The following is a 12,083-nucleotide window of genomic DNA, read 5'->3' as shown; positions in this document are numbered from 1 at the left end:
TTTGCAATTTGAGCCCGATGAATCCTGACATCAGGGAAGAATAAATCCATTGATGGAATAACCTGCTCATTCAGTATATTCAGGTAGTCAGCTGACCTCATTCTTTGGACACATAACGTTACTGAACCTAGATCTGACCAACTGCAGCAACCCCAGATCATAACACTGCCCCCACAGGCTTGTACGGTAGACACTAGGCATGATGGGTGCATCACTTCATCTGCCTCTCTTCTTACCTTGATGCTCCCATCACTCTGGAACATGGTAGATCTGGACTCATCAAACCACATGACCTTCTTCCACTGGACAGTTCTTAACCCAGTTTTAGTAGTTTCATCAACCTCCTTAGATGTTTACTTTGCTTGATTCATACCAATATTTTGACCCTTCAGAAACAGATTAACATCTTTTCCACGACCACAGGAAGTGTCTTCAGACATGGTAGTTTAACAAATGAGAAGCTACTCACTGCATCAGTTAGAGTTAAATAACTTGTTGCCAACTGAAAAATAATCATCCATGCATTAATTATTCAAAGGGAGGTTCTTACCTATTTGCTTATTTAGACCCAGGTGGTGACTTTTTAGATATATATGTGCGTCTATGTGCAACATCAACAACATCTGACAATTAAATCAACTTTAAACGTGCAAATTACTGTAATAACTGTGATTTTTTAACCATCTAACATGCACTGCACCAGATGTTTTATAACCATTTCAAATTACATACCAATGTGTCACAGTTTGCACAGTACACAATATTCTATTTTCTAAAAAAATTCAAGGTACTTTGATGCAAAAAGAAACATTACTTACATCAGCAGATGTCAATCAAGCTGCAGCTTTGCAACCACTGTCGATCAAACATCACAAACTAAATATTTAGTTTTTGTTGAGAATTTCTGGTCACCGTTTTAAAACCTTCTGGAATTTGTGCATTTTTTTGTAAGCTGCAAGACGCTCCTTTCTTCTTTTGTGTATCGCTTCATAAAACAATAACATCCCTCAATAGCATGCTCAGAAATAAAACAGATCTTCATGTACTTAAACCATGCTTAGAAAAAGTAAGTAGTATGGAAGTGGGACACAGTCTCTCTTCAGTGTTGTTGTAATTCCTGTTGGTTACAGATAGAGGTCAATAGAAGTCACAGTAGATCACTTTATTAATCTTTCATAAGTTCCCGATACAGGAAGTAATGCTTACAAAGATTAGGCGTTTGCCACTGAGTGACATGTACAGCTGTAGTTTCTAAAAGACCCAAGAGACAGAAACTGTTATGTGATATTCTCCTCCTCGTCCCACTGCTACTTTAACAGCAGCTCGGAGATTTAATTTCTTCACATGTTTACCTTTGCTTCATCCCTGCTTACCCCTCCCCTGTAACATTTCTATTCTATCTTCCTTCCCAGGAGACAACACAGGCAGACAGCTCTAATAAACAGTGGCGTGAAGCCTTACAGTGATGGCGTACGCCGAGGCAACCGATGTGATCAATTATCGAGTGGCCGATTCTCTTTAATTAGAGGGTTTAAGTATTGAGTTAGCCTGGGTGGGAAGCTGAGAAGCAGCATGTAAGCCAACCTCATTACACTGCAGTGATTCACCTCCCAGGAGCCGTGATCCACGCAGTGTTTACACCATACATTTGTTTCTGTGGTAACATGTCGAGTGGAGGAATGGCTCTGTGACAGACCCAGTTTTTTTCCCCTCCTCTCCTCTCCTCTCTCCATTTTCTCTTTCTTTCACTCTCCCTCCCACTCACTGCTGAAGAGGCTGTCACACTGGTTTGCCTTTTGTTGTGGAGAGGTAGCACAATGTGTCCTAGTTAAAGCAGTGCCCCATCTGCCCGGCATAATTAGACAATTATGCTGGAAGGATCAGTCATTAATTCCTTTGTGGTGGCCAATTTCGCACCACAAAGAGGTCTCAGGTTTGGTTTTTCTTTGCAGATCTCTGTTCGTTTACCCTGGACCCTGTTATCGTCCTCAAGTATTGATATTGTGGCAACTTGGGGCAGGAAAATATTCTCCTGCCAATATTGACTGGTTTGTACTGTTGTAGTGAAAAGGCCAAGGGGAATATTGGCTGCTGTCTTGTGCTGAATAAAAACAAGCAACTAGGAGACAGCATAGTGGAAAAAACAGACACACAACAAATAACCATAGTTAATGTATTGAGGCTAGGTATACTAATGAAATATGCATTATGTGGAATGATCCTTGTGTTGCACTGTGGGGTGTACAGACAAATCTGAGCAGGGAAAACAATCACATTATTTAGAAAAGCCAGCTGTTAAAATTCCAACAATTCAATCCACATTTTCTTATTTATGTCTCCCCTTTGTCATCTTTTCATGTCTACAGAAACACTTACTTCTGATTAGATGACAGATGTCTGTTTAAAAGACACCAACTCAACTTAAACACAGTCCTAGTAAACAATATCTGCCTAAATATTTATGTGACATTTTCCTTTAGTGCTCTTACATTTAAGCTGGTATAGTAGCTGAAATGCAACTGAAACCCAGACATGTATGAAACTGGTGTTTCTGAAACACACAGATCAATGATGCATTTGAATCACTGGCTTCTGGCTACTGCTGTTGTTGCTTTGAGAGAAAAAGTTATGCAACATATAGTAGATGGTATGGAATAAAAATGTAAAGCATTTATACTTTTAGCTATAAATCTTATTACACAACACAGCCCTTGCTAGAGGTATTACAATATCACACTTGTCAATTCCCAGCTTACAACAACATTATTCTTAATTACGTTAAGAACAGTACATTAGAGAAGGAGTGCATTCAGACAGAGACATCACTGTACTCAACTAACCTGCCTCTATACGTAATTATATGGAACTGACAGACCGACGTTCCCCTCTAGCTTTTTTTATCTGCTGTTACGGAGGAACCTGCTGCTTGTAAAAGTACAATTTGTAAACTTCCCATCGAACATATGTGTTGTCACTTCAACTGTTTCACAGTTACACTGAGTAACTCAGCTTGACAGAGACATGTGGGATGATATCTCACAATGTAACTCAAATCTGATTAGAGCAGTGATCAAATCAGCCATGAATTCATCTGTGAAGACAAGCAGGCAAAGAGAAAATCACCATGGAGAATTCTGTATAATTATCAAAAATCTCACAGCGGTACATTAAAATTCTAATTACGACATATTATCTTAATTGCTAAGGAGATGCAAATCAAAACAAGGTTAACGCTGCTCCCTTAACATGCAGGAGAACATGTGGTGGGTACCTCTTCAATATTCACTGAATCAGCTTGACTTGTTCGACATGAGAGGCTGTCATTTTGTAATGCTTCCCCCTCTTAGGGGCGATAATCCATCCTAGCTGAGAGCGCAAGCACCAGCGGTGCAGTCGTGCAACAATAACACAGAACAAACATCTAATTGCTCTGCATTCATTTCCTTTTATTGTATCAAACAAAGCCGGTGACAGCTCATCGCAAGCCAACTAATGCTGCCGTCTGGAGAAAATCATGTACCTCCACAACATCAACGCTTCAGGAACTAAGAAAACAGCTTGGTCTTAAGCTTGGTGACGACGTTTTTAGATCATTTAAGAATGAAAACGGGGCGCATGTAATCCTTCACCTTTCCTGGACATAAATCAACATCACTAAACCTGGAGATCATCAAGTTTCACACTTGGCTAGAAATTCAGCAGGAATAACAAATGTGTAAGAAAACACAGGAGAAAGAGAAAAAAGTTCTCAAGAAACTGCAGCTCCCATGGTACACAACAAATTGTTTGCCATAAATTGTATCTGACAGGTGCACACTGTAACTCTGCAGACATAAGACAGCCGGATGACAGCAGGCACAAGGGGTAATGGTGACAAGAGAAGAACATGCCATTGAACATGGATTTATGAGCGGGCTCCGGCTGAGGCGATCCATCAGTGGAGTCATGTTTAGGACACGTTTAGATGAGGCCTTAGGGGGGGTTCACAAGGTGCCAAAACCGCGGTGCAATTTGTCGCTTTTGACCAAAGACAAAGTCTGTTGCCACCCACAAAAGCAATTTTCAATCTAGTGCAGTCTCCTAATTGAAGTAGTTATGCTTTTGATAGAGAGCTCCCATTTCTCCGGAGGTTCTCACAGTAGGCTAATTACAGTCTGTGACAGCTTTAAACTAACTGCAGCCGTTTTTTGAAACATCACACTCCTGACAGAAAATAATAAACAAGCGTTAGCCCATGTTTTCACTAAAAGATATTTGAGTTATTCTACCAATTGGCTTTGGGACGGTGGTTACCCATACTGTAAATTGAGTTTCTCTTTCTCACTTTCTCCCACAAAACACACACATACAGTGCAGTGCAGTGCAAACACTCAGCGACACACAGTCCTTGCTTTGCTGGACAGGAATAAATGGAGATCCCAGGAGCTCCGTTTGGTCCTGGCCCTAGAACTCCATAACAGAGCCGACAGCTCTGATCACTCCTGAGAAAGCAAAAGCTGCTCAGGGATCGCTTTACAATTCTCAGGGGCTCAAATAACCTGATCTTGAACTGATCCTGAGCACTGATCCTTTGGTATTGGGTTAGGAACGTGTGAAGGGGCCTGTTGAATGAGCTTGCGAGATATCAACATCCTCGCTTCGTGTCGCTCCAGCCCAGCAGATTGTTTGACTTGATTAGTCTCTACCCAAGTGTTAGACTACCCAACGCCAAGCCCTCCAGACACCGGTATCGATGTGTCAGAGGGAAAAGTGCTCTCCCAAGTCTCAAGGTGGAGCCCATTACCCTGAGTGAGAGCACTGTAAGTTAATAGGATTTGCTCCCGATCAAGAGACTGAGCTATTTCCTGAGGCTGTTACAGGCCAAAGCACAAAAATAAATGTTCCTTTATTCAACACTATTAAGCATCCCCCCCTCCAAAAAAAAAAAAAACAAAAAAACCTCACCACCACCAACCACTCTGACTCCACCCCTCAATTTTCTCCTTGTTGGGATATCCGTTATTACTGCAGGAGGTTGTACTCTCCCTCTTTTTTTTTTTTTCCTTTCTTGCAAGCAGCCGGTAAAAGTAAAAGGCTGGCACTTTTTGTCTAAAGGAGCCATTTGTTCAGGTGAAAATGAAACTTGCATGGTAAGCAGAGTCAGGCCTGCGGTTGGACAGGGGGCAGAGGGGATTCCAGATTAATCATATAGACTATACACCATGAGGATATTCATTGAGGAGTAATTGCCAAGGGGCTTTGTGTAATGTATTCTCCCCATGAGGTAAAACCTTGTAGCCAGGAGAAAGGATAATAGAGTAAGAGGATCATATAAAAATGTTTGCTAGTCCAACCTTTAACTCAGAGCTTAACCCTGACCTCAGAGAGTAATTACAGAGTTAATTGCCAACTGATCTGATGAGAAAACTGCATCCAGTTCTATTGCAGATGTCAAATGGGTTTAAAAGCCTCTGTCTAAGGTGCAACAGGTTAAGAATGGTCTTATATAATGTAAGTAAGTGCTATCTGGTGTTAAACGTTTACAGGATCTAGCACTTCTAGCCACTAATCGATCATTACCCCAGTTCTTTGAAAATCGTGTTTAGACTGTAATTAATTATTTTTACTATCAATAATCTGTTTTCTCTTTTGATGTAATCAGTTCTATAACGTGTAACTCTCACATTCGAGAACAGGAGATTGTTTGACATTTTGCTTGATGCATTAGTTTAATTTTCTTCTCACAGACTAATCAATTACTCCACTAATCATTGCTGCACTAAATTATATTACAGTAATATCACAATGTGTTATTGTTTTTCATAATACAGCTATCTAAATGAACAAAATGAGTTAATTAGTTAAGTTTCAGTTTAACACATATGAAGACATAATGTACAAGTGTGAAACAGAGTTCATTCTAATGAATATTATCAATGTCAAAATAGAATATTCTTATTTATGCTATGAAAATGCTAACTAAGCCTGAGCAATAATTTAATGATAGAGTTTCATATGAAGAATATCAATAATTAAAGAGCATACTGTGTTATTGTACTTTACACTGTACTCTAATACATGTAATTTATTGTAACAAGAAAATAATTACAAAAATAAAAACAATTAAAGTTTTTATATGGATGTAAAGAGACTTGTTTTACACCCTGTACACCAGCTACATATGTTTCATTAACAACTTTAACATTTAAGGTAGAGAACAAGTGTAAAACAGTAACCAGTTTTCCTTTGGTGTGCATGACAACACACAAGTTTGACAAGTGAAGTCAGAAAATTAAGCACATTAGACTATATAATAAGCCCGTCTGGTTGAAAAGAGACAGACAGATTTCCTCTGGATTTGTTTAAAACCTTGTGAGAGAATGGAACTGGCGCATTACGCCACAGATCTGAACGAAGCTCACTCAGGAAACCTGAATGTCTTCAGTGAGTCAAATAGTTAAGTTGAGCCAGTGCTGCCATAAACCCGGTGGGAGAGCTTGGAATAATCTAGGCGATGTTAATGATGCAATTTATATGTGAGGGGACCGGTGTTTGGCAGGCTCTTTCCGTCTGAGCGGGCTGCACAACCCAGCGAGCTCCCAGCACCCCCTGCTAGATGGAGGGGGTGGAGTAGGAGGAGGATGTCAGAGCCCATGTGAAAAGAGGGAGCGAGCGAAGCACTGATAAGAGCCATTACTATTAGTGTCTGTCTGTCACCTGCTGTGCGTCATCCAGCCTTCTCTCTCTCCACATGCGCCCCCATCCCTGTTGCTCTATCCCCATCCGTTTTCCTGAGGCACATCACTTCAAATTTGCACTCACCTACACATTTTCCATCCTGTCACAGATATACTCTTGAAAACTGAGCCAAGCTGCACTCGGAAAAACTACTGTGAGCTTTGTTTCAAAACAGTTGTGAATTAGTGGAGGTGCAGACAGCTGCCAGCATTTATTCGATAAACAAAATAGCTATAGATGAATAACTGAATTGACATGAGACACAATATTATAGGCAAACCGTTTCTCAGTCTTTCCAAGCGAACACAAAGCCTAAGATGGTATTTCATTTATTACTTGGCACAATACTACACCTCCTTAAACTTATGAACTCAGGAAAAATGAACAGTAATTGCAGGCTGTTCTTTATTTTCTTAAAACCTTTTTAACCAAAATATTTAAAGCTGTTTTTCTCAGTTGCTATGCAACACTTCAACCGCAAGAGTGGGAGCATGCTGAGAATGTGCCAAATAAATACTACTGCCACAGACATTCTGCGGGGAAATATGAGCGAGGGGCATTGTTCAATAATCACATGAAAATGTGGAACAGTTGTGTAAAATGCACAATCATCCGTTCATTCATCATTTACTTGACCTGTGTCAACAGATGAGCCAACCAATAGTTTGTTTAATGAACCATTGTTTACAGTCTGAAAGGTTCTCAGATCACTACAGAGCCATGTGAGCACATTTTCTTCCTTTGCCTGCACGCTAAACATACAAGCGCCTGCCTTTAACTGCAGAATACAGCGACGTGGCAGGCGTACCAAGTGTCCTGTGCAAAATATCATTCTGTAATTTGACATGAGAATGCTGCCAGAAATGTAGACTACTGTCTGTTTCACAAGTCCTTTCAGATTTCACTCAGAGCTCGCCTGGAGCCCGGGAAACTGAAACACAGCCAAGCAAAAAGTAAGCAAGCCAATGGTCCAGTCTTTCTTTCTGAGCCTGGAACCAAGGACTTAAAGCAAGGACACGTTATGCAAGATATCACATTCAATTCCACTGCCAGCCTCTGAGGCCAGATGATACACACTGAGTGTGTCTGTCTCTTGAGCCCTCAATGTTAATCAACACTCTTTCCAATGCATACTTATGAGTTACAATCTACTCCCCACGTCTTCCCTTTGGCAGCTTAAATTAAGTTACAAATTTGACAGCAAATTAACTTCAACAGGGACGGTAATATGTCACCTATACAGCAATCTGAGCCATTTCTCTGCAGGGCAACACAAATCTAGTGGATCTGAGAGGAAAATTAAATCAAACAAAATATTTTTGTGTGAAAGTCAAATTCAAGTAAAAGCAAGAAAGGAAGTGTCGTGCGGCGGGGCCATCAGTCGTTAACAAATCCCTCTGATGACAAAGCCTTGCATAATTGCCCAGGCAACCTTGATCACTGTGAACACAGAGCTTGAGATTTTAATGCACGCTGGTATTAGCTGTGACATACAGTCACAATACAGTTGAGGTGGGAGGAACACATGTTCAGACAGCGTGTGTACGCACATGTGTGCAAAGGGGGAGGTAGATGTGGAACCAACACAGATATCCCCACTTCATCATTGAGTAAATGGCACCACAGACATGAGCTCCAACTTCACAGCTGCCTCATGGCGGGTGACACTGAAGCCCACGCATGAACACATCGCTCATCAAAGCGAATGAGGCGTTCTTTGCTTCCGCTGCTTGTACCGAGGAAAACAATGGCAGCTCCCCTCAAGTGCACACTTGCACACCTGGAATGTCTAGAATGAGCGGAGATGGGAATGAAACAGGAAAAAAAAAAAAATCCATTTGGCTTCATGCATCTCTCAAGAAACTTAACAGACTGTGACCTTCCACTGCTTCGTAATGGGAAGGAAACTGCAAGACCCTGGTGCCATAAAATGGCTCAAAGCGGGCGTTAACAGTGGTTCTGCAATTAACCTGTCTTAAAACAAACAAGAAGCTTTTGCTTTAACAACAGGCGCATACTTGAGAGGCTTGATTTCTGTGGTGTGAAGCTCCAAAGCCCACCAGGGTTCAGTCATTAGCATGCGCCTTTCAGCAATGCTGCACGGAGATATATGCAACCACAAGCTCACTCGAGGTGATCAAAAAGCAAACAAAAAAAAAAAAAAAGAAAGCCAAAATTTCCAACCATGAGCCAGCACTAAATGTATTAAAAGCCTTTTTCACAAAGAATATTTGTTAACACAAAATCAGAACGTGCGAGAAGAATGTAAGTGAAAACAGAAAGGAACAAAACCAAATTGTGAATGCCCTCTTTTAGGGTATAAACACATTCTCCTGAGTGTTCAGTCACATAGTTTGAACACAAAAGCTCCACTCTTTCTCCTTAACTGTCCTCTTTTCTCTAAGTGGTACCAGACACAGGCATTTCTTCATTTAGTCCATTCAAGTGGAGGCAGGTTGCTGTTCTCTATTTATTTAACAAAACGAGCTGTAAAAGCCAAACATTAGGTCATGGAATATTTTCACCCCCCCTCCCAAAAAAAAAAAAAAAAAAAAAAAGAAGTCAGTGCCTTCAATGAGACATCAAATCCAGTTTTAACTATTGCGCTACAAAATATGAGCTGGTGAAGACCTCTTTCAAAGTCAAGTAGTGCTGTGGGATTTTTTTTTTTTTTATATATATACAACTTTCAACATTGTGGTACACATGCGTTTCCAATTAAGAGCTCCGAGCCAACATCCAGGCCTGGGCCCCATTCACCCCTTCCACAACTGAGGGAATGTTAAACAGCCATCATATCCGTGACACAGACGGCAGATTTTTCAAAAGCCTTTACTTTCTAAACAATAATTAAGACATCACAGTGAATTGATGATGTAGACTGCAAGCGTTGCACGTAATCTAAATATTAAAAACAAAAAAAAAAACGTACTTAATCATAACTTTTTGTGACACATTCACAGTTAAGGCACTTATACAAAGCAATTTGTCCATTTGGTGAATGGATACAAATCCTGCTTACAGTGCAAAGAAATAAAATATGTCAATGGTGTTGATTTGTGAGGATCATAATGAGAACGCACGGTGTACACAAGGCACTCAGAGTAAGATCTGCTTGCCTGGCAGCAGCAATAACTCCCTATGAGCCTGTCTCTGCTCAGACTTCAATCTCTGGGCCCTAAGGAGCTGTTGGAGGACTTTGATGTTCTGTCTAAATGAATTGACTGTGGTTCTTGATACAGCCCTCCAGTCATCTGACTCCCCCCACCGATTCCGTCACCTGTGATAAACACCATGCCTGCTCAGTGGCACCAAATTCTGGACCACATGTTCAGTAAAGCCACAATTTTCCCTGCACCTTTGTAATTGACTCGGGACAAAAAAAACTGAAGGGGGGAGTGTGATCGTTGTTTCCCACCACGCCCTATCTGAGCAGAAGTCCTTTGATGTGTGAGGCTGTATGTGAGCGAGCAACACTGGGCTGGTTTTAGTTACCTTACAGCCCTGCAACATCCAGTAGGTAAGCCTTTATGTCGGATGCCCCTTCAGGGCATCGTGTTTGTTGGAGCCTGGGCAAAAGCTACAACCTCCAACCCACTTCTATCATTGCATTTGTTTTTCTTAAAAATCTGAGCCAGAAAGCTCTGCATACAAGTTTGCAACTTCACTGACGTGATCCAAACAAGATCTAAGGCTTATTGAGGAGCACTGGTGCACAGCTAAGGAAGTACAAATGTGTTGACACGTCTACCTTGGGACTTCTAGTTTGTCACGATGTGTGCTTTGAATATGAATCAGTGGTGACAGGAGCCATAATACATGAAAATGGAAAAAAGTTATGTCCCAGTGCTAAAGATAGCACTGAGTGCAACCAATCGACGACTAGCAAACACCGCAACGGATGACTTCAATCAAAAGTGCAGGGCAGAGACTGTGTTTGGAGGAAAACAATACTTATCTATCTAAGCTTCAGTTTGGTCAATTCTCATTTGACTAAATCCAATTACCATTGATTCTGCATCTTCTTAAAGCTGGGGTTTAGGTTTTCCTTGATAGTGCAGAAATCTTAACTCGGATGAAGCAGCAGTATTTAACCTATTACAGCCTCCGATGAAGCGGAGGAAAGTACGAGTTCTACTGGCGAAGGCATTGATCCTCCCACACCCTGGGTTTTCCCAGCGTGTGCAGCGATTCCTGTGCAAAGCCTCTGAACACCTCTCTCTCTCCTCCAGCGGCGATAGTGCTCCTGAGCAAACCTGCCCTGGATCGAGCATCTCATTTATTCACTGGGGCCTTTGATGTGGATTCAGTGCTGCAGTGCATATCATTCGTGTTTGAAGGTTCAGCTTCCACAATACAGCAAGGTTTGAAGTTTCACATATTGCAGGTGCTACAATGTGATAATCTGGGAGCCGGTTATGCATTATACATTTTTCATAAAAGAATACCATCACCTAAAAGTGAAATGTGGAAAAGTCAGTGCTTGAAGGTATATATTGACAGAAACTGTTTCTGAGACTTCTGGGTGTGGGACGAAAACACTCTTGTTATCATGAACATTTCAGAATCAGCTCTACATCTTCCCTTGGAAGGGGGTAAATATCCAAATAAACAAAATAGAATACCACTTGACTAGGGCCAGCAATGCCATTATAAGACCAATTTAGTTGACTGAACGCTTCTCAGAGGGCACAGAGGCCATGACGGCTCTTTCTCCAGCGCAGGCCAGCAACAACAAAAAAAGAAAAATCTCCATCTGATTTCACAAGGGAGTTGATACGCGCCCTTGGGCAGTTCCTACAACATATTCTTAAATAAGAAATGAAAAGTCCTTGTCAAGGTCTATGTCTTAACCGAAGCACACCAAACTACATAAAATGTCTGGCTTTAGCTGTTACAATGACAAGAAAGGAGGAAAGAATCTGTTGGAGAATTTTGCATATTCAAGATTGAATGCAGTAGAAAACTGTTAAAATCCAACTGCATCAAGTACAGACAAAAGAAAAAAACAAAAAAACGGGGAGTTGTCATCCACAGAATAAAATCAAATTGGCAGTCAATGTCTGTCAGTGACTGAGGAATATGCAAACGCTTCTGATCTTGATAATTAAAGACTGTTTGTATGGAGGTGCACAGCTCAGAGTCTCTTTTTAAAAGGATGTTTACTGTCTCCAAAGCTTGGAGATGGTGGCAGCCTGAGGGCCTGCCTGCCTTCTTTTTCCTCTCTCTGTATCTATCTTGTGCTAAATACACATCGAAACACACATAGCATACACATGCATGTGCACAAATAACAAACTCTACACACTGTACTGACATGTACAACCATAAAAAAAAACAAAAAAAAAAAACCCACACACAAGAAA

The 12,083-nt window shown here is 41.0% G+C and overlaps 1 protein-coding gene across 2 annotated transcripts in view; it reads right to left on the bottom strand.

The window, feature by feature from the left end:
• The window catches only part of adkb (adenosine kinase b), a 93,721-nt gene that overhangs the window by 67,298 nt on the left and 14,340 nt on the right, over positions 1-12,083 (bottom strand). The window lies entirely within an intron of this gene.

This window comes from Anabas testudineus, chromosome 19, assembly GCF_900324465.2.
Source record: "Anabas testudineus chromosome 19, fAnaTes1.2, whole genome shotgun sequence".
Classification (NCBI taxonomy): Eukaryota; Metazoa; Chordata; class Actinopteri; order Anabantiformes; family Anabantidae; genus Anabas; species Anabas testudineus.
Note: the sequence above shows the minus strand (reverse complement) of the source record. Positions and strands in the feature narration are given on the sequence as shown.